Here is a 22139-nt window from a genome sequence, read left to right as displayed (position 1 = left end):
TATAAAAATATTTATATCACTATGAAGAAAGTTACAGTCTGAATGTGGAGCTCTTACTCAGGAGTATGGCTGCTGGAACTTATCTATGGCAATAAACCATAGACTGTAAAAAATATCAAACAAACAGACCGGAATGTCATCGGTGTCTAATTCAGTAGGGCACAATGTACCAAAAGGTTTTGCAACGGAAAACTAAAATATGCTTTCTTTTTGGACACATTCAGGTAGAAACTCCCACTTTCAAAACGTTTTCTCACATTCATGTGTGCCTACCGAACACGACCCAGGGCCCAGTGGTCAGTTTCTTCTGCTCAGAGTCTTTGTTCAGGGCAAGTGTCACTGTCTTTCAGACTTGGAGGCTGCTCCTCTGCAGTGGTGGAGTCTCTGTGGCTTTGCCGCACTCATAATCGTGTACACACCCCTCAGAAAGAAAATGACAGCGATGGCTGAGAAGTAGCTTCCATAAATGGTGAACTGCAAGAAAGAGTGGAGAGGTATAAAGCTTTTTCCTTACTCTTCAGTTGTAGGGCTAGCAAGCAGGTCTTATTATTGTCCTGTGACACTTGAGCTGTTAACTCACCTGTGGGATGATGCCCAATGGATGTGATGAAAGTCTGAAGGACCAAAGCCCCAAAATTGTTTGCTCCGAAGATCAGTGCAGTTTCTCAGTAGCAATTTGGAACCTGGAAGGAAAGAGGGCACATGTTTTTCCCTCTACCAAATATTAATGGGTCATTTCGTTACATTTCGGATCTAAAAAGGGGTCCACGTCCCAGGCCATTAGTTTTTTGAGATCCAGCTATATCCCACAATCTAAAATTAATATAATAAATAGATGAACACCATGGGGCCGATTCAGACCCAAATGATGCGCATGCAAATGGTTCTTTTCTCTACTCCACAGCCAGCTTTTCGTTCAGGATGGAGATCACAGAAATGTAGGTTTGGCAGAGGTGTCTACAGATATGCTGTATTCTGACCTTGGCTTAATTCCCTTATAATTCCAGCACCTTTACGCATGATGAAACGATGAAAAACATTGAGCAACCTGTCTGTTCTAAGTGGAGCAACATCTAGGCCTACTTTATTTTTCCCAATAGAAATAACACCATTCTCCATGCACTGTAATTTACAAATTGATAAGTGCTAGGTAAATAAGTAAGTTGTTTGGATAAGGGGATTGTAAATATATTTTACCCTATGATCGCTGGAGACAAATGTAAAACCAGTCATATGGCAGAAAACTGAAGGATATCAACATATCAATTTTCCAACAGTGAGGTTTATGAAATGCTGACCTTATAACCTGCAGGGATGAATTTGGGAGACCCAAGCTATAGGCTTCTGTAGCCATGCGCAAATGACCGAGTTTATTTATGATTTCTAGAATGTTTTAATTATATGCCCAGACTTTTCACTGTATTTCTTTACAACTTGTATCGTGTTGAATATTAGCCACTATCGGTAGCCATCGTCAGGTATACCAATACATTTATAACTCACTTTAGTTTCTTTACATTTTGCATCATTCCATTCCATTGTTTGTTTACCTTTCATCTGTCACATTAGTGTGGTTGTTCCTGAGGATCGCTAACAATAGTGGATCATATTAGGCTAATGTATTACAAGCAATAATTTGGGACATGTAGCCTATTTGAATCATTATGGAACTCAGACCATATGTAGCTGTTTAAACCTGGAGCCTGGTGCATGGTTCACGATGACTGGACCGTTGTCATCACAGTTCCATGATTAGTGAGGATTATTAAGGTAGATTTATAGGAATACGGTTCTACCTCTATTGTACCCTTTCCTCACCTTCCAATATTTAATGGATTGAACAATTTAATATGTAAACTTTCAGTATGAATCAAACCAAAGTATTTTTGATTTACCAATATATTTAGTGTGTAAAGGCACACTAACCTTATTTTTTATTTTTTTTATTATTCATAAATTCTTTCCTAACCCTAAATAATATACAAAATCAGAGGATTTTTAAATCTACCAATTGGTGCTTAAAAGGAGACTAATATGATTGTATTTACAAGGCTTTCTTTCATTGATCCGTAATATTCTGAATGTTCTCGCCATATATTCTAGTGACTCTGTGGAGAGAATTCAAATTAAAGGTACACCAAATTTAAAGTGATAGCTTTAGATAAATGTACTGAAAACCCTATTGAATGAAACCTCCGCAAGTAGGTGGGTTTTCAGAGGTTGAATTATATGTGTTCAGCGTATGCAAGGGAACCATGCCTGCAAATCCCATTTATGCACCTGCATAAGGTAAGTCTGAATAGTTACTATTGAGAAGGCTTACATTTCCTAAGTTTGAATCAGCCCCTATGTCATTTCCAGATTTGCAGTGCTCATCTTTTCCATTAATTTGGACATGAGGCGTTTAGCTAGATCTATCTACATAACCAGACGGCAGTAATTCTCAATTTATCATTATTATATTTGCACTCACATGGCTATGGTGATAAGCAGCATGTAGAGGCACTTGAAGACAATGTCGCCAGCGTAGCAGGCCCAGATATTGGCTGTGAAAGTCATTGTGAAAAGCGCTGCAGCTCCCAGGCCAGAGAATTAACCCAGAGCCAACTCTCCCCACTGGGCCCAATCCACCTGGGTGAAACCAATACCATAGGCTGTCACTGCTCCTGCAAGGAACACACAGTGCTCTGAGCCCTAACATTTTACATGACGTTGCTATATACCATTGTAAGGTGTTAGACTGTTGATGATTGATTATTAATGCCTGACAAGCATCTACAAAAAACAGATGGTCATGTATCCTGTTTGAGATGGTTTACTTGAGAGAATAAAGGGACGTTCTTGAGCTCCATATGCTGTGTTCATCCTTTAGTCTTACATTTTTCAAAAGTTTGTGTTTTTGGTTGCAGCGGTGGGATGCAGTTGTTCAACAAGTATATTATTATTCTGGCTTTATCTAGCTCTATTTGTGATATTTTACCTTACCTCGCTGGCTTGCTAGCTTGCTAGGTAATCAATCCTCTGACATCCGCAATGTTGTAGACGATAACGATAGTTACTGGGTATGTAATTCCAGTTCTATGAGTGGAGCAAAGCGCCTTAGCGGGAGCTTCGCTGCTATTGGTTTACCCCGCTGCCTAGGCAGTGCAGCCTGATAAGAAAATGATGCATGCACTCCAGCCAATGGGAGACCAGCTAACCCTATATGTTGGAGCACCCCCTATCCATCAGCCTCCCTTATAGTCTTCAGTGAGACCCTGGTGGCCGGCAGAGCCTGAAGCCCACTCCTTTCCACTCATAGAACTGGAGTTACATACCAAGTAAATATTGTTCTATATTGTGGAGCTCCGCCCCATAGGGGGGGCTTCGCTCCTATTGGTTTAGGGTAGGGCAGAGCAAGCGAGCCGGAATGTACTCCCTGCTGGTCCTAACACTTCCCACATAAAGAAAAGGAGTACTAAGTGTATATAGCTACTGTGTCCTCAGTCAGTCAGTCCGCCGCACCTAGTCAAAGACTGGTGAGCAGACCGAAGGTCATGGACAAACTGAACTCTGCAGACCGTAATCATGACTCCTTACATATGTCCCACAAAGAAGGCTGTCAAAGAGAAAGAAATCTCAGCAGCCCACCAACCCGGTCCCTCAGCCTAAGCCCTCTCAGTACAGACTGAGCAAGAGAGAGCCCGAGGACATATCTAAGAGATATAAACGGATAAATGGGGATGGTGTCGACCACGACACTGGCGCACAAATATCCCTGATCCCCACATCCCTAAAACGGCAAGTGGAAGCCGCAACTCCACGTGTGGAGTGGGCCCTGATGTCCGAAGGCAAGGGACGCCCTTCTGTCTGATAGGCTATCTCAATGCAATCGCAAAGCCAGTGAGACAAACGCTGCTTGGAAAGTGGCCTACCAAGTGCAGCCGCGCCATAGCAGACAAACAGCTGAGGCGATGACCAATGTTCCCTTTAAGCTGCATGGGGCTCCCCTGGGACTGCTATGTAGAAGAAATATCAGCCTGTGCAGAGAAGCACGAGATTGACCTTCACTCAACTTTCTAGTTTTCCCCTTTAGTTAACACTATCAACGTTTCCCTCTACTGTGGGAATTGCCAATATTAGCCACTTTCAATGCAACATACCTAAACAAAATGAACTATGCAACTTAGTATGCAAAAGAAAACTATGATCGATATTTTCTTGTAGGCAGAACGCACCGGAGTAGGATTCTATTGCATTGACAGGCATGACTCAGCCCATACTCTACAGACCGGTGCGGCATAACCAGTCAGTGCTGCAGTATCCCTATATGCAAATAGACCATTGCCATATATGGATCTGTGCCATTCACTTTGAACTGGACTGTGTTCACAGCATGAGTGGTCGGGAGGAGATGCACTTGTTTTGAGATCAAAGCGAGAGCTTCATGTAGCCACGTGCACATTAGTTCATATTCTTTGCTAGTTAGTGAGTTATTAGCCCAGTTATAGTTCATTTCTAGTCAGCAATGGGGGAAGTGGTTGCTTCCTACAAGATCACAAAGCGTGTGCATTTCTAGCCATCTTTGAAAAGCGAGTCAGGTAAAGATGATAATTTTTTTCTGTCTTAAAGGGGCAGTGTTGTATTTTGAGACAGGGTTGAATAAGCTAAGTAGCCAATAGGCAGAGGGTAGCACAATTTGTCTGATTCTCTGTAATAATGGTATGGGAATAATAGTTAACTTTATTTTGTGGTGGTTTCAAACAACACATTCTCAGTCACCTCCTTGTCTGAAGGACAAGTGAATAAACAGGTTAATGTCAAGCCCTGCATATTTTTTTCCAAAAGTCTCACGGAATGTAGGCCTACATTGAACACCACACATTGGCTGGTACTGTAGGCTGAATGAAAGAACAGCTATTTCCATGTTACAATGTATGGGATGCATTTTCTCCATTGATTTTGATGGTAGGCCACTCTGATAGGTCTACATTATGATCAAATAGCCACAGTAGCCTACTTGACCACTGTTATAGCTAACTTAAAGTGGGTACAGCCTCAGTGTTTACCAGAAGTTGCACTGAATTTTCACAAAGCTCAAGTTTGAGCTCAGCAGACCAGAAATTTGCTCAGTGCCGAAAAGAATGTGATTAGAGGGAACATTGGCGATGACTGAATTACACACAATGCGCGAACTGGACACAGACGATGGAGCTGTACCTCTCTGGCCCCTTCATGTGGAGGAGGGGAGAAAATCCATAGCTCCAGGATCCGCGATCTGCCTTTTAATGGTGAGACAGTCGTGTCGACAGAGCGCACAGGTCACTGACAAATTTGGCAGAGTTCAAAGCCAGTAGCAATGCTGTCTTTAGAGACAGCATTTTCAATGGATTCTGGGCTAATGGCGGCTTACAATAGAGCTCTGCTACCCGACCCGTGCCCGACGGGCCCCGACATTATACATTGGGTTATGGCCGGGTAGGGTCTGATTTTGTTTTATCAATAACTAGGGTACAGGTAGGGCTCGGGTATCACTAAATTGATCACTAACATTTTGAAGCTGGGCCATTTGTGCATGCTCTGCTGCGCAGTACAGTAATATCTGACTAAGATCATAACATGGTTTCAGAAGTGCTTCAACCTCATCAAATATGAGACAGGAGAGATTACTTCATAGAAAATAATAATGTTCCTTGAGTTTAGCGTGATAAAGCAGCTAACTGCTGTCTGATGTTGCTTCATTGAGCAGCCCAAGCGGAGCTGTTGCTATAGATACTCAGACTCAAAGCTGCCACGAGCAGAGCGCATGCAGAGCGAGCTGTGTGCAGGGTGCGAGCAACGGACAGAGAGGTGCAGCTAATGGATTTACTAACGGAGGAAGTTATTTCTGATTCCGGGCTTCGGGCAGGGCCTTAAAGTGGGCAGAAGCAAGCGGGGCCTGAATGTTCTGCGCGTGGATAGGGCTTAAAATGTACGTCCGTGCAGGGCTCTAGCTTCCAAAGCTCCTCAAGCACCAATGCCAAATCCCACTGTGGCGCCGTGTCCCCAACAGAAAATATTTCTTGAAGGGGTTGCTAAAAACAGACACCCTGCCAAATCCCTCATAACAGGCAGAAATCACTGAGGCATACACCTTAATGGTGGATGGCAAAGGTTGTCTGTCAAAGAGAAATTGCAGAAAAAAGAACTCTCCACCCGGCAACACATCGGGTCGATGGTTTTACTGTCGCACCAGCGTGTGAACAATATTGGGGTGCAGACGCCACTCGTCGTCCCGAGGACCCCCTCGGGACTGAGGTCTGTCCCTTCGTTGAGCTGGCCTGGAATGTGTAGTGATGTCAACAAGACCTAACTCCTCCCTGGCGGTTGATGTAGGCCACCGCAGTTCGATTGTCTGGTCAGACCAACACGTCACGACCCTGAAGCACAGGGTGAAGTGTCGCAGTACCAGCAGAACTGTTTCCAACTCCATGAGGTTGATGTGACACTCCAATGGAGGCCACACACCTCCCACTGCCAGAGTCTGACATGTCCCACTCCATCCCGTCAGAGACGCGTCTGTATAGACCGGGATGTGCGAGGGGATGCCAATAGTTCAGATCCGCTCTGAGAGAGTGGAGAACTACCAACAGACGACAATGATGATGCACCAGATCTAGTCGTAGCTGGGTGAACCACTGCTGTAGTGTGCGCATGTGCAGGAGCCCCAGTGGGACCACAGTGTGGGCAGACGACATGAGCCCTAGAAGGGACATGACAGAGTGCGCCGTCACCGTGCTTCGGATGATACTGACTGAGGGCCAACAGAATCGCAGATTTTCGAGGATTAGAAATCCGTGCCATCATGGTCGCAGTGTAAAACTGGAGACCCAGATAAACAATCTGCTGCACGTGTGAGGACCGACGCTGGGAGATGAGAATCAGGTACAGGGAGTGAACATTTAATATAAACAGACATGCAGACACAGGGATCAAACTGGGGAACAAACCGATTTAGAAGGGGCAATCAACAAAGTGAAGGAGTCCAGGTGAGTCCAATGAGCGCTGATGCGTGTAATGATGGTAACAGGTGTGCATAATGATGCCCTCGAGTGCCAGGGAGGGGGAGCGGGTGCAGGAGTGACAGCACGCTCTTTTCCCAATTCTCAGCGTGAAATGCATCACCAGCCAGGCTGTGTGTGCTATCGCCAGCTTTGCTGACGGGGTGAGAACCTACAGGTCGTCAAAGTAGGCCAGCATCCTGACTCCTTGGCGACGTAGAGGCTCTATAGCCGCCTCCACACATTTGGAAATGGTACGAGGTGCCAGGGCATACTCGAAAGGCACCCTTGTGTACTCATACGCTACTTCCCTGGAAGGCAAAGCATAGAAACCTCCTGTGACACGGAAGCACATGGAAGTACGCTTCCTTCAGGTCGATGCGCATGCAGACGTTTTTTTGTGAGCATGGGGGAAAAGGCTGTTTGGGTACGCTCTTGTTCAGTACACGTAAATCCAAAATCAGCTGCACGCCCACGTCTTTTTATGGCACGAGAAAGTAGGGCGAGTTGAGATCTTTTTTTCCTCTGCTCCGGAGGAACTACTGTAATTGCCTTCTTTGCAATCTCTTTGTTCAGAGCTGTGACCTTCTCTAGAGATGCCATCACCGTCTCCACGATTCCCGTAAAGGGTGGAGGGGTACAGTGAAATTGAATAGCGTAATCTCGCCTCAACTTCCGGTATAGCCAGGTGGGCAGAGTACTCCCAATAATTCTGTGAAAGCAGGAGAGTGCGAAACTGAGGAGCATTCAGTAGAAAACGTATTTATTCCCCTATGGTCCTGACCGCTGCTAAATGCCGACTGTATAACAGTGGCACAGCCCAACTTCCCTATAAGCACACTCAACTTTCCCCCCCAAGCACACATGACATAGGTCATGTGGGTCTGCAGTAGCCGACAACGTCGAGTGTCTTCTCCATCAACGGCAGGTTCGTCCTAAGTCTTTGGCGTGCTTCTCTCTTCAAGGCAATTGTCAGTCTCACTGAAGAAAAATGGAGACTGATGGATAGGGGGCGCTCCAATATATAGGGCCAGCTGGTCTCCCATTGGCTGGAGCGCATGCATCATTTTCTTATCAGGCTGTGCTGCCTAGGCAGAGTGGTAAACCAATAGGAGTGAAGCCCCCCCTATGGGGTGGAGCTCCACGATATAGAACCATCTGATTACATGTTTGTTAACTTGCACAAGCTGCATTTGAAGTTGCATGTGATTGTATCCATTGCTAGGTAAACAACAAGGTTTCTGATGAAGAACTGCACAATATGGTCCAACTGCGACCCGCGTCCAGGGAAAGACCGCCCAGGGAAAACCAACCCCCTCATTCCATTGGCTCCTGGATGCTCCTCTTGGACCGCTCAAGGAAAACCAGCCCCCTCTTCCCATTGGCTCCTGGATACTTCCTCATTCTACGGGTCTACAGAGTCGGATTTCACTTAGCAGCAGAACTACTGCAAGAGTTTGGTTTTGAAGCCGGAGAGGATGAGTCGGAGTCATATTTCACTGTTAGTTTTACACAAAAAATAATTGTACCGTTTTATTTTTTTACTTTTACCCCTTTTTCGTGATATCCAATTGGTAGTTACAGTCTTGTCCCATCGCTGCAACTCCCCTACGGACTTGGGAGAGGCAAAGGTCGAGAGCCACGCGTCCTCCGAAACACGACCCTGTCAAGCCGCACTGCTTCTTGACACACTGCTCGCTTAACCCGGAAGCCTGCCGCACCAATATGTCGGAGGAAACACCGTCCAGCTGCCAACTGACGTCAGCTTGCAGGCGCCCGGCCCGCCACAAGGAGTCGCTAGAGCGTGATGGGACAAAGAAATCCCGGACGGCCAAACCCTCCCCTAACCCGGGTTGACGCTGGGCCAATTGTGCGCCGCCTCATGGGTCTCCCGGTCACGACCAGCTGTGACACAGCCTGGGATTTAACCCAGGTCTGTAGTGACACTTCAAGCACTGCGATGCAGTGCCTTAGACCGCTACGCCACTCGGGAGGCCGACTGTTTATTTGTATTGAAAGTACTTATGATGAGTGTACTGTTGCTTGAATGTGTTGCATGCATGTGCTTGCTGTGACTGTCTGTCACCCCCTGACATTAGCGAGACTATAGTAGCTACTTCCCACACTGTTGCGGGACTGCAGTGCTTGGCAAACGGGAGCGAAAGACACTGTGTCCCGGTGGTGTTGCCATTCATGCTCTCCCAACTGAGTAGACTGTATCATGGTGACATCTAGACGACTACCAATATGAGTTATTTCTTGTGTAAGCTGCTATCCTACTTGAAATATAATCCTGGGAGGGGCAAAAATGGGCCACGTTACTAGCTACCGCCGGCGACACTGTGATACAGCTGTCCAGTGGGAAGCACCTCAGATCGACAGGCATCTCGATACAACACTGGTGCACTGGTCGCCATGTTAGTTACCGCTGGCGACACCTCAATAAAACACTGGTGCACTGGTCGCTATGTTAACTAACTTTGCCTCCCTGGTTGGTCCATCCCTGGGCTGTTCTGGCCTGGCACAGGATGCGGGTCGCAGTCAGACCCAACTCGAACTGCGCACACAACGTTTCATGACGGCGCCAGGAAATGGGTCTATAGCGTTGTTGGCTTACTCACCAAATAGGTTGGACACAGCTTCCACCCCTCCATCGTAGACTGTGAAGTTCTGGGATGGCTCTACGTGCTGCCACAGCACCTAAACATAGTTCATTGTCTGGTTATAACCACAGATGGCCAGTGCCCACCACACTGACCAGTACAGTAGCTCCCTGGTAGAGTAACACTGGATGAAGTCTCTCCACAGCTGGATAAGAACCTGGCTGCAGCTCCTAGCTCTCACTGGCCCCTCAGGGGACTCTGACATTTCCCCATCACCTGCACACGTCCCCTCTTCCTAGTGCCTCTGGTAGTTCTTGGGCGTCCATTTCTTCTACATTTCCAGTTTTATGCCTCTCCTGACTCCGATGGAAGAACATGCTTCTCTGTGGCATTGGCAGGAAGAGGGAAGTCACCAGGGCAATGGAGATCAACACCAGGGAAAGTACCAGGATGTTGTTGTAGGACATGAGGTTGAAACTGACCAGCAGCTGTCCCAGCACAGATCCCATTGTGTAGCCTAGCAGCTGTACACTACAGCAGTAGGATGTAGCTTTGCGGTAGTGTTTCAGGTCCACTATGCTGTAGATGTATGAGAAGTAGGCCACCTCGCTGGCTGTCACCACGGCGTAGGCAAACTGCATTGCCTGCATGGCTGCCACTCCCTGCAGCCAGAGCAGCATTGCTGTGGTAACAAAGAGGTTGATGCACTGGAACACCACGACGGGCTTGTAGCGCAGCCAATCGGTGAGCAGGAAGACGGCACCAGCACAGCCAGGTAGGAGTATGTCCACACAGGGAAAATCTCATTGGTCACCTGAGGTAAATGGTAATGATGTCAAAGACTGGTGGTGCATTCGTACGCTATCGGAAAGTCAGAGATACGATTTCCCGAGTCGGAAAGACCCACTAGAATGATCCTCCAAATCGGAGTTCCAAGTGGGAAACTCACACCAGAATGAGTGATGCTGCCTGACCTTTCACCTTCAGATCAAAAGATGACCGACACAGCCATTTACATCCTTAATAATGTGGATAATGTAGTTAGTTTGACCAATAGTCTATGTTTTGACACATTGTCAATGTAAGCAAGCTAACTCATTTATTAGCAACATTAGCTTGCTTAGCCATCTAGTTTCTCATTGGTTGAATAGTTTTTCAGATTTCAAGCACTCAAATGCATTCATGATGTCATCCAGAGTTCACCAACTGGGAGCTACGAGTTCCCGAAAAGCATTCGAACGCACCATCAGTGGACCCTACCAAGAATGTTTTCTTATTATTTCTTCACCTCATTCAATACATTTCACTTTTTTATCATAACCCCTGGTACATTGACTCAGGGTAACACTTTACTTGACATCAGCGTCATAACACATTATGACACAGTCATAAGATGTCAGAACAGCTGACATAACTTTTCATAACCTGTCATAATATGGTCATTAAACATAAAGCATATTTAGACCTGTTATGGCTGGTTATGACACCTACATAAGAGTGTCAACCCACAAAACCTACCACGGTAGTTATTTCATGGCTGGTTATGACACCTACATAAGAGTGTCAAAACCTACCACACAAGGAAAAACATTCATGTTTTACAACATGTTATATAAAATGTTCTGAAATTGACCATTATTTAATTATCATTGTAATTGCCACATTGATGTTTTATTATCTCGCTGTCATACTGTGTTCAGTCTTGCCTAGCCATCTTGTTTCAAGAGGACCACAATGGAAATAAGTCCCAGATGATTTTACTCATGTGCATGTATGGCTTTTTCAAGTTTTATGTATCCTTGTTTTTTTTTTATGGTCGAATTAATAAACTAAACTAAACTCGAGATCGGTCTCGAAACCACATATTGAGTGTCTCGGTCGTGTCTCGATGTCGGATACATTTGTCCTCGGGCTTGACTCGGTCTCAGACAGTGAGGACTCGCAATTCCTTGCCGAGACCAGCGGTAAAAAAAACTCGTAATTATCAGCTTCCATTCAGTCAGCGCATTAAACCGCTTCGCCAGGCCAAATATATACACTCCTTTCTTGAAACAATATCTTAAGAGCCTTTATATCTATTGTAATGACCCAGCTGGGTCATAAAGTAAAAGAGAGACGGGCACCAGGTGTACAGGCAGAACACAGGTTTATTCCTGAATGGGCTATTGTTCAGGCCACACCCCACGCCGCTAAACCTCGAACATACACAAATATAACATGTCAAATCAAGGGTCCCGAACAGAAGAGAGAGAGATGAGACCGTAACCCCTATTTAAGCATTCCAAAACCCCGCGGGATTACCCATCATACCCCCCCAACCTTTCCATCTGTCCTGGCATATTTAACCCCTGCTAGCACCCATGAGAACGATAACACACCCATGAACACAGAACACAATACAGGGTCGTTACATAGCCCCCCCCTTTCTAAACCCTAGCCCCTAGGGTTACAAAACAAAATCCTTAAAACGACCCGGAGGTCGCATCAGTCTCTTGTGCCTCCCCTTGACTCTCACTGGTGGACCCCCAGAACACTCATCTGCCCCAATGTCATTTCCAGCGCCCTCCGAAGAGGCAGCCCCCGTCCCAGGCTCAGCTTGCACTAGAGTCTCCTCGCTAGACTGTCCCCGTGTGCTCACATCAGAGTCCTCACTTCCATTCCCTACCGTTTTCCTCCCTCTGTAGGGCGCCAATCGGTCCCGGTGGACCACCACCTTCCTGCTCCGTGGGGGAACCTCCACCCGGTACGTCACCTCCCCCACTCTCTCTATCACCAGGCACGGCCCCACCCAGGCACTGTCCAGCTTTGGGCACCGCCCCTTCTTGCGCGTGGGGTTGTGAAGCCACACGCGTTCTCCCGCTCCAAAGTGCCTCCCCCTAGCGCGTGAGTCATAGTGGCGCTTTTGGCGCATCCCTGCGTTCTCGAGTTGCTCTCTTGCGAAGGTGTGAGCCGCTTCTAACCGGTTCTGCAGATGACGAACATAGTTCGGGCCAGGCAAAACCCCGTCGTCGTTATCAGGAGGGTGGCCAAACGTCAGTTCGGCTGGGGTGCGCAACTCACGACCTAACATTAGTAGCGCTGGGGAGCACGCAGTCGATTCTTGAACAGCCGACCTACATGCCATAAGAATAAACGGTAAGTGGGTGTCCCAATCTCTCTGGTGTTTTGAGGTAACGATAGCCAGCTGTTGTGCTAATGTTCTGTTAAATCTTTCCACCAGCCCATCACTCTGGGGGTGAATCGGAGTAGTGCGCGTCTTCTCCGCGCCTAACCGTCTACACAACTCTGAGAACACCCGTGACTCAAAGTTTCTCCCCTGGTCGCTGTGTATAGACTGTGGCACCCCAAACCGACTGATTATTCCCCCTACCAATGCATCAGCTACTGTTTCTGCCTCCTGGTCTGGGAGAGCGTAAGCCTCTGGCCACTTGGTGAAGTAGTCCATAGCAGTTAGAATCCACCTGTTACCGCTGTCTGTGGTTGGAAACGGTCCAACTATGTCTACCCCCAGTCTCTCCATGGGCTCCCCTACTGGGAATTGTTGTAGGAGGGCGTGTGACTGACCTGGAGGTCCTTTCTTAGCAGCACACTCATCGCACTGCCTGCAAAAGTCCTCCACATCCCTCCTGTGCCTGGCCCAATAGAAGCCTTTACGTACGCGCTTTAACGTTTTGGAGACCCCAAAATGCCCTGCGCCTACTCCCCCGTGAAGCTGCTGTAACACGCTCCCTTGCAGCCTTTTGGGAACCACTACCTGCCACGTCATTTCTCCAGTAGCTGGCTTTTTCCACCCCCTCTGGAGCACTCCCTCAGCCACTCTAAGGACTGAGAATTTAGCCCAGAGTCCTTTGGTGACTGGTGATAGAGGGGCTACTTCCCCCCATGGCGGTCGTCTTCTCTCTTCCACCCACCCCAGCACAGGACGCAGCTCTGCGTCCTCCTCCTGGCGACGCCTCCACTCCCCGACGTCCACAGCTTCAAGCTCCCGGCGCTCTGTCACCCTCAGCTGACTCACCGTGGCGGTGACTCCCTCCTCCATGCACAGTTCCCTCTCTCGCTCCACCCGTTTGGCGCAGTACCCACAGCCGTCCTCAGCACACGGGCGGCGGGACAAGGCGTCTGCATTGCTGTGGCGAAGGCCGGCCCTGTGCTCCACCTGGAAGTCGTAGGGTTGCAGCTCCTCCAACCAGCGGGCGATCTGACCCTCTGGCTCCTTGAAGGAGAGAAGCCACTGCAGGGCGGAGTGATCCGTCCGCACCACAAACGGCAGGCCCCCCAGGTAGTACTTGAAATGGCGTACTGCTGCCACGACAGCCAAAAGCTCCCTCCTTGTCACGCAGTAGCGTTTTTCAGCCTTATCAAAAGTTCTGCTGTAATAAGCTACTACGTGCTCCCCGTCAGAACCACGCTGAGCCAGCACGGCCCCCAAGCCCTCATTGCTTGCGTCGGTGTCCAGGATAAATGGACGGTTCGGGTCTGGTGAGGACAGGACAGGGGCCTCCACCAGGGCACGTTTTGAGGGCCTCAAACGCCCGCTGGTGCTCTTCGGTCCACTGAAAAACAGTGTCCTTCTTGAGAAGGTGGTTCAAAGGAGCTGCTATCCCCGCAAACCCTTTCACAAACCTACGATAGTAGGATGCCAGACCCAGGAAGCTCTTAACCTCTTTTTTTCCCCTTGGAATTGGCCACCCCGTCACAGCCTCCACTTTGTCTGGCATCGTGCTGATACCCTCACCACCCAGCTGATGACCCAGGAACGCCAACTCCCTTTGCATGAAATGGCACTTTTCCGGGTGTAATTTTAGCCCCGCCCCCGAGATCCTCTCCAGCACTCGCCTAAGTGCCCCCAGTGCCCCCTCAAACGACGTGCCGTGTACCAATATGTCGTCTAGGTACACGACACACTCGTCTCTCGGAACCCCCGCCAGCACTCTGTCTATGAGCCTCTCAAAGGTGGCAGGAGCATTACAAAGCCCGAAGCACAGCACCTTGAACTGCCAATGGCCCCTATCCGTGGAGAAGGCCGTTTTTTCACGTGCCCCAGGCGAGAGGGGCACCTGCCAGTAGCCACTGCACAGATCAAGGGAAGAGAACCACGAGGACCCTCTGACGTGGTCTAGCGACTCATCGATACTCGGTATGGGGTAAGAGTCTTTAGTGGTGACAGAATTTAGGCCCCTGTAGTCCGCACAAAACCTAAGTTTACCCCCTTTCTTAGGCACCATGACGACCGGCGCGGACCATGGGCTATCTGATGGCTCAATGAAATCAGCCCGCAACATGTCAGCAATAGCTGTGGCTGCTGCTTCCCTCTTGGCAAGGGGAATGCGACGGGGCCGAATTTTAATGGGTTGGTTGTCCCCAGTGTCGATGTCGTGCTGAACCAGGTGCATTTGCCCTACCTCATCTTCCCCCCAAGCAAAGCTATCTTTAAAGTCAAACAGCAGCTGCTTTAACTGTCTCTGTTGTCTCTCGTCCAGACCTTGACAGTTTTTCAGCCACACAGCCTCAACGGCGTCGATAACTTCCTCCTTCCCCCCGTCGGGCTGATGGGGTGAAGGAGCCAGTGTGTTTTGGGCTACTGGGATGCCTGTGCTTGCACCATTATGGGGAGTGAAGGTCGTTGCCGCCGGAGACAGCTGCTGGGATGGCACAACGACCAAGGGAGCAGCCGGGACGACCAGTAGAGTTTCGGCAAGCTTGGAGGAAGACGGAGGGACAGCCCTGCCCCCTGCTGGCCCTCCCGAAGGCGACATTCCCACTGTGGGCCCCCCCGACAGCCTCAAAGTGCCCGAAGCTAAGTCCAACTGAGCCCCACAGTTTTTCAAAAAGTCCATTCCCAGTATACAGGGGTCCTGTACCGCTGCTACCCACACCGGACACCCCACAGTTCTCCCCCCCACAGTCACAGACAACCGACACTTCCCTAACATGGGGGCTAGCTCCCCCGTGACAGTCCGTAGCTGGACAAGGGTCGGCTCCACCCGCACCCCAACAGGTAGTATGTCTGGTCTCACCAGGGTTACTGTAGAGCCCGTGTCGACCAGGGCCAAACATTCCACCCCCTCTACCTTGACGATGACATTGCAGAAGTCCCCAATGGTGGTACGTCCCACCACAACTACCGGACTAGGAAACACGGTGGCAGCTACACCCTGGGGAAGCAGGTCCCCACCCTCTTGCCTGCGCTGCTGGGTACCTCTTCTGCTTACTGTGGGTTCGGGGGCGGAGGGGTGGGCCCGCGATGCCCCCTGCGCGAGAACCCGCTGTCGTTTCCCTGTTGACTGGAGAATCTGCCACACTCCCGCTGAATGTGGCCAGGCTGGCCACAACCCCAGCAGACAATGGAAGTTGAGCTGACACTGCGATGTTGTCTGGAGCCCCTCTCAATGACAAGCGAAGCGGTCTTGACTAACCCGCCCAACTCGTCGACCCACTCTGGTTTAGTGACCTCCGGCACCCCGGCCGCCGCTGCTCTCACCTCTGGTTGACTGGCAACCTCCACTCTCACTCCCTCACCCCAGATCAGCTCCCTCTTCCTGGCTATCTCCACTGCAGCCCGCAGAGATGCTGGGTCCGACATCTGAACATGCTTACCCAGTTCGGTGGGGGAGAGCGCTCTAATAAAACTGTCCCGTGCCAGCTCGTCTTGCACCCCAATCGGCATAGTTGCATAAGCCCGCCTGGTCAGGCTCAGAATATCACTTGCCAACGCCTTTAATGATTCCCCCTGAAGTCTCTTTTTGTTATTCAGTTCAATCCGCAGCATGTTGGGCTGTGCATCGCTGCCGAAACGGCCCCCCAATGCCTCCACTAGCGCACCGTAGTCGCCCCTCTCGTCCGGGGCTAGCGTTAGCAGGCATTCCGACGCCTCCTCTGCCAGGCTCAGGGCAAGCTGTAACCCTTTCGTCTCGTCAGACCACCTCCCGGCTCTAGCCAACAACTCGAATTGAGTGAAAAAAACTTCCCATTTACCTTGTCCATTGAACTTTGGAAGTTTAGCCGCTACCGTGGCTAATGGCAATAGGGCGCTGCCATCTCTGTTTACATAAGGAGGCCCAGCCATTTCCGCACGCGGTGACGTCGATATCTCCGTCGCCGTGACGTCTGTTCTGGTCGAGCGGTTTGAAGGAAAACCCGCCCGTTCTGCCATCTTGCTGACTGACAATTTAACTTCCGCCATGTGGCTCTCCAGCTCTTCTACAGCCGTCATCGCCTGACCCTCCCGACCGGGTACACCCGAGCCCACAACGGACACTTTGTCCGACTCTTCCTTAACTTTCCGCCTCGCCCCGATCATCATGACCGTAGATGCGAGTCACGCTAAAGCTAACCACGGCCTATACTGAAACAGCTAACTCGCCTAATCTCGATCTATCCCGTCGTTCGAAAGCACTTCTGACACCAATGTAATGACCAGCTGGGTCATAAAGTAAAAGAGAGACGGGCACCAGGTGTACAGGCAGAACACAGGTTTATTCCTGAATGGGCTATTGTTCAGGCCACAGCCCACGCCGCTAAACCTCGAACATACACAAATATAACATGTCAAATCAAGGGTCCCGAACAGAAGAGAGAGAGATGAGACCGTAACCCCTATTTAAGCATTCCAAAACCCCGCGGGATTACCCATCATACCCCCCCAACCTTTCCATCTGTCCTGGCATATTTAACCCCTGCTAGCACCCATGAGAACGATAACACACCCATGAACACAGAACACAATACAGGGTCGTTACACTATTATAGACATGTTTGTGCAGTGGCGAACCTATAGGCCTTCAGTGTTCAGTGTGTGACAGGTTCGTGATTCTGAAAGGACAACAACCATAATACCAGCGCACTCATGTAGGAGAGTGCATTTTTTGTAAAACACAAAGGGCCGGTGGTGTAGTGGTGGGTATATGCAGGTATAAACCGTATACCCACTTTTTTTTAGTGGGCATTGCTTATACTCACTTCTTAATCTCTACTGATGCGTATCAAAGTAGTGTAGTGGGGGTACACGACTTAACAATTATGTAGTACAATAGAGAAATCATGCACTAACAGGCTCACCCAATCAGATTGTTGTGGACTTAGACCATCATATTTTTCTATTTTTTCTATTTAAAAAAAAGTGTGGTTTTTAGAGTGGAAATCTGAAAAATATATAGGAAAACGCATATAAAAACATAGTAAAACATAGGATTTTTCACACAGGGTGCCTTTCCTTCGCTGGGCGGGCCTTTTGGGAACTTTCTGGCAATTTGAGGATACCCATTTCTCCAGGCACCACTGCATAGGGCCGATTGAAAGACAGCAGTCACACACAGCATGATGTTAAAGGATAAGCAGTCCATAAACTCTGACATAATAAGCCGGTAGGTACCAATCCTAACAATACAAAAACACAACCATTAAGCGTTTCCCAATCTAAATGTACAACTATTACTTCCCATTTCACGTTTAGCACACAAAGTAAGGTTGTAAATCACAGCTGGCCTGGTACATTGTTTGCTGCCTCCATTCGAGATGTACTGTTTCAGTTTCAAAGACGGAATATTCTGGACAAAAATGGACAATTGTAACTAAAGCTGGGAATGACAATACAATCAGACTAGCAAGGGCAAGTCAGTCATAACTAAATTTACAACTATTACTTCCCATTGCAAAAAAACATTTCACGTTTAGCACACAAAGTAACCGGAGACCTTAAGTTTAAAGTGAAACTGACAGCGTTTTAACTACTTTGCAGATATGAAACAAACAGACAATCATAATATCAGTAAAACATATCCAATTCCCAGTTTATGCTACAAAACCAACTTTATAAGAGGTTTTAAAAATAGGTTCTATTTGACTCAATGTTCCATGATGTACACTAAGGCATTGTTGGCAGAATAGATGGATGCAGTTCAATGCATGAATAATATAATTCACCAATACATTTCTTGGTAGTCCAACATTTTTTGCTATCAGGTTGTAAATCACAGCTGGCCTGGTACATTGTTTGCGGCCTCCATTCGGGATGCACTGTTTCAGTTTCAAAGACTGAATATTCTGGACAAAAACTGCCGATTGTAACTAAAGCTGGGAATGACAATACAATCAAAATAGCAAGGGCAAGTCAGTCATAACGTGGCTAATAGGCTAGCGTATCTATTTATGTAGCAAGCTAAAAACACTGAGGCTAACGTTAGGTAGATAGCTAGCTAGCTACTAGGAGGATGTCATGTCATGCCATTGGAGGAGTGGGGGAGTGACTGACATTTTTCGGTAGCTATACACAGCTAGAGATGCAGGTGTCATTTGGTTAGCTAGCAAGAACTTGAACGACTGTTATACAGTTAGCATATCTCTTGCATTCGCAAATTCACTCTGGCTATCTACTCCGATTTCAGAGCACTCTCCTCTGAGTGTGCCAGAGCGCAGAACAACTGATTAATTTACCAACGTGCAACAACTGCTGAATATGACCGGTGTCAGTAAACAGGCATAAAAAGTAATAGTCAAGAACGCTCTAGATAAAATGTAAACAGCCCAAACAGCTCTGCTACGGCGAGTCAAATAGTCAGAGTGAGGTGTTCTCTCATTTATGTCTGGAAGTAGCTAGCTAGCAAGATAGCCAACTTTAGCCAGTTAGCTTGGATGCTTGTCTGGGACAAGAATGCATTGGCAGGCAAGCTGCAGAAAGACGAGGAGGCTACAATTCAAATTTACCTTTTCATGGTTGTTTGATCAATAGGACTGTAAAGTTCCCAAAAATAAGAGGACTCCTGTGGTGTTTACATATTTGCAGAAATCCATTCAGGTGTATTTTGTGGCTTTTGGCGAATGTGTTCTAATGATCTAAAGTCGCGCTGTTGCAACTGCCTGTAAACACAAAGTCCAGTTCAAAGTGAATGATTGCAGGCCCCTGTGGCAAATGACTTGTTTGTATAAAGGTCTACTGTAGCTCTGATTGGCTTAAGCGCACCGGTCTGTGTAGACTCCGGTCCTGGACAAGACAGATGTTTTTATTCTGTTTTATTTACTGCAGTGTCTATTAATTGTCCAAATGCACGGCCACTTTCCCACTCTATATTGCTATAGAATTTTCACAAATGCCTTAGTTTACGTAATTCCCAAACATTCTAGGAATGTATGAAAACGTGAAAATTACCATATCCTGGGGGTGTATATGAACAGATTTTAATAAGATTTCATGTTGCTGTCAGTTCCACTTTAAATGATAATAAAATAATAATAATATGCCATTTAGCAGACGCTTTTATCCAAAGCGACTTACAGTCATGTGTGCATACATTTTTACGTATGGGTGGTCCCGGGGATCGAACCCGACAATGTTTCACACACACACGTTATTTTCAAAGAGATGGCTAACAACAGCATGCACGCTGCAATAAAAAAACAGTTCCACTCACCAGATGATGATAATTTGAAACGTAACTTGTTGAAAGTTATTCTTGAAAAGGGAGAAGCTAACAAATTAGCAACAGCATCCTCTTTGATAACATCTGCTGCAGCCGCTGCAAACTAGCCGACAACAAAAGCTAGCTAGCTAGACCGTGGGAAAACTACTGCTCACTATTGCGCAGTGACCTGTTGACCTTCAAGAAGGCAGAAGTATTCATACATTTTTGTAAAAACGGTCCCACTCATTAAGTCAAAATGTGATTGGTTGATTCCACTGTCACTCCAAAGTTTTGCCCTAAAACAGTTGAATGGCAGATGCCTTATCTAGCTTCTGATGGCCTAGCCAATGGCTGACTTAGCTAGCTAGATGTATCTTCCCAGAGACCAGCAAAGACAAATCCTTCAGTGTTAACCCTTTATCTTTTCCAACAATAACTGAAGAGATTAAATCAGAACATCATTGAAAATAATAATATAATTATCATTTTTTTATTATTATAATCATTCTTTTATAAATCCTTAGCCCTTCACTGAAGGCGTATTGTTGTCCACTGTGTTTGGGTTAGTAATAATTTGTAGAGTGGCTTCCCTCAGCATGCATTTTTTTCGCTATTCTGAATGTCTAAAGAATCCATATGTTGTTCCAAACACAGTGGGCATAATGGGACACATGTCGTCCCAAAAGTTATACTTTTGACTCATCTGTCCATGGAACATTCTTCCAAGAGTCTTGATGATCTTCCAGGTGCTTTTTGGCAAAAACTTGAGTCAACTTTTTGGGCAAGATAGGTCCCGTAATGTCTGGCGAAAACCAAACTGTCTGAGAGCTGAAGCTGAAGAGCAGCTGTGTCATGCAGCAAGACAATGATCCTAAACACACAATCAAGTCTACATGAAAATGGTTACAAAGCAACACATTTGACGTTTTGGAATGGCCTAGTCAAAGTCCAGACCTAATCCCAATTCAGATGTTTGGGCAGGACTTGAAACAAGCAGTTCATGCTTGAAAACCCACAAATGTCACTGAGTTAAAGCAGTTCTACATGCAAGAGTGGGCCAAAATTCCTCCACAGCGATGTGAGAGACTGATCAACAACTACAGGAAGCATTTAGTTGCAGTCATTGCAGCTAAAGGTGGCACATCCAGTTATTGAGTGTAAGAGGGCAATTACTTATTCACACAGGGGAATTGGGTGTTGCTTAACTTTGTTAATTAAATAAATAAAATAAGTATAACATTTTTTGTTATTTGTAAACTCAGGTTCCTTTGATCTAATATTAGGTTTTGGTTGAAGATCTGATAACATTCAGTATCAAAAGTAGAGAAAATCAAAAAGGGGACAAATACTTTTCACGGCACTGTAGGCTATTTATATTAGTATTCAAAAGTATGAATTTGACTTTTCTTTTCATTTTCTAAGGTATTATCTTAGCTGTACTGCTAAACTTGATGTAAAGAAGTGACATTTTATATAATTGTGAAATATGTCTAAATACCATATAAGGTTTAAAGTACTGCGTTACAACTAACACACCGCATAGGAGCCTATGCTTATCTAAATCTTGTGAGAAAATACAACAATATTGTCATCAACTATACAAATATAAAATGGAGAATGTTCCAAAGGTCAAACATTTAAAAAAAGAGAGACGGAAGGATATTTACTTTAGGGTCTCAAAACCCATTTTTTGTCAACAAAACAAAAGATAATAGATGGATTTAAACAAACTTCTTAGGCATGTAGAGACACTAACCAAGCATTAGCACATTGAATAACATTCAATTATCAGGCTGTTACAACTGACCCTGTGTAACTTCGTTCCCTGGTCTCCTCATAGATATAGCACTGTTCAAAATCTCAAGTGCGGGAATGACAACATTTTATTGACATTTTACTACTGTAGTAGCTTACCTGTTTCATTGTCTGGTTTTTGTCTGGACCTGTCAGGTAAGGTATGAGGAAAGGTTCTATAGGTTTCACAGTACTGAAGAACCCATAGATGCACAGCAGAGTAGTGGGATAGCCCCATCCTGCCCTCCACCGCTTCAAAGCCTCCATTCTCACAGATCCACAGAGATAGTCACCAGTGTCACCACACAACTTCATGACTTTCACCT

At 47.0% G+C, this 22139-nt stretch overlaps 1 pseudogene across 1 annotated transcript; it reads right to left on the bottom strand.

Annotated features, from left to right (window-relative positions):
* Window positions 1-40: 40 nt before the first annotated feature.
* Window positions 41-22080, bottom strand: LOC311105579 (thiamine transporter 2-like; annotated as a pseudogene). Its single transcript has 5 exons — window positions 21934-22080; window positions 9641-10436; window positions 2474-2666; window positions 564-683; window positions 41-474 (listed from the first exon to the last, which is right to left on the bottom strand). The product of its transcript is annotated as a thiamine transporter 2-like (transcript).
* Window positions 22081-22139: the final 59 nt, after the last annotated feature.

The sequence above is a fragment of the Coregonus lavaretus genome (assembly GCF_964263955.1).
Source record: "Coregonus lavaretus genome assembly, chromosome: 30".
NCBI classification, from domain to species: Eukaryota; Metazoa; Chordata; class Actinopteri; order Salmoniformes; family Salmonidae; genus Coregonus; species Coregonus lavaretus.
Note: the sequence above shows the minus strand (reverse complement) of the source record. Positions and strands in the feature narration are given on the sequence as shown.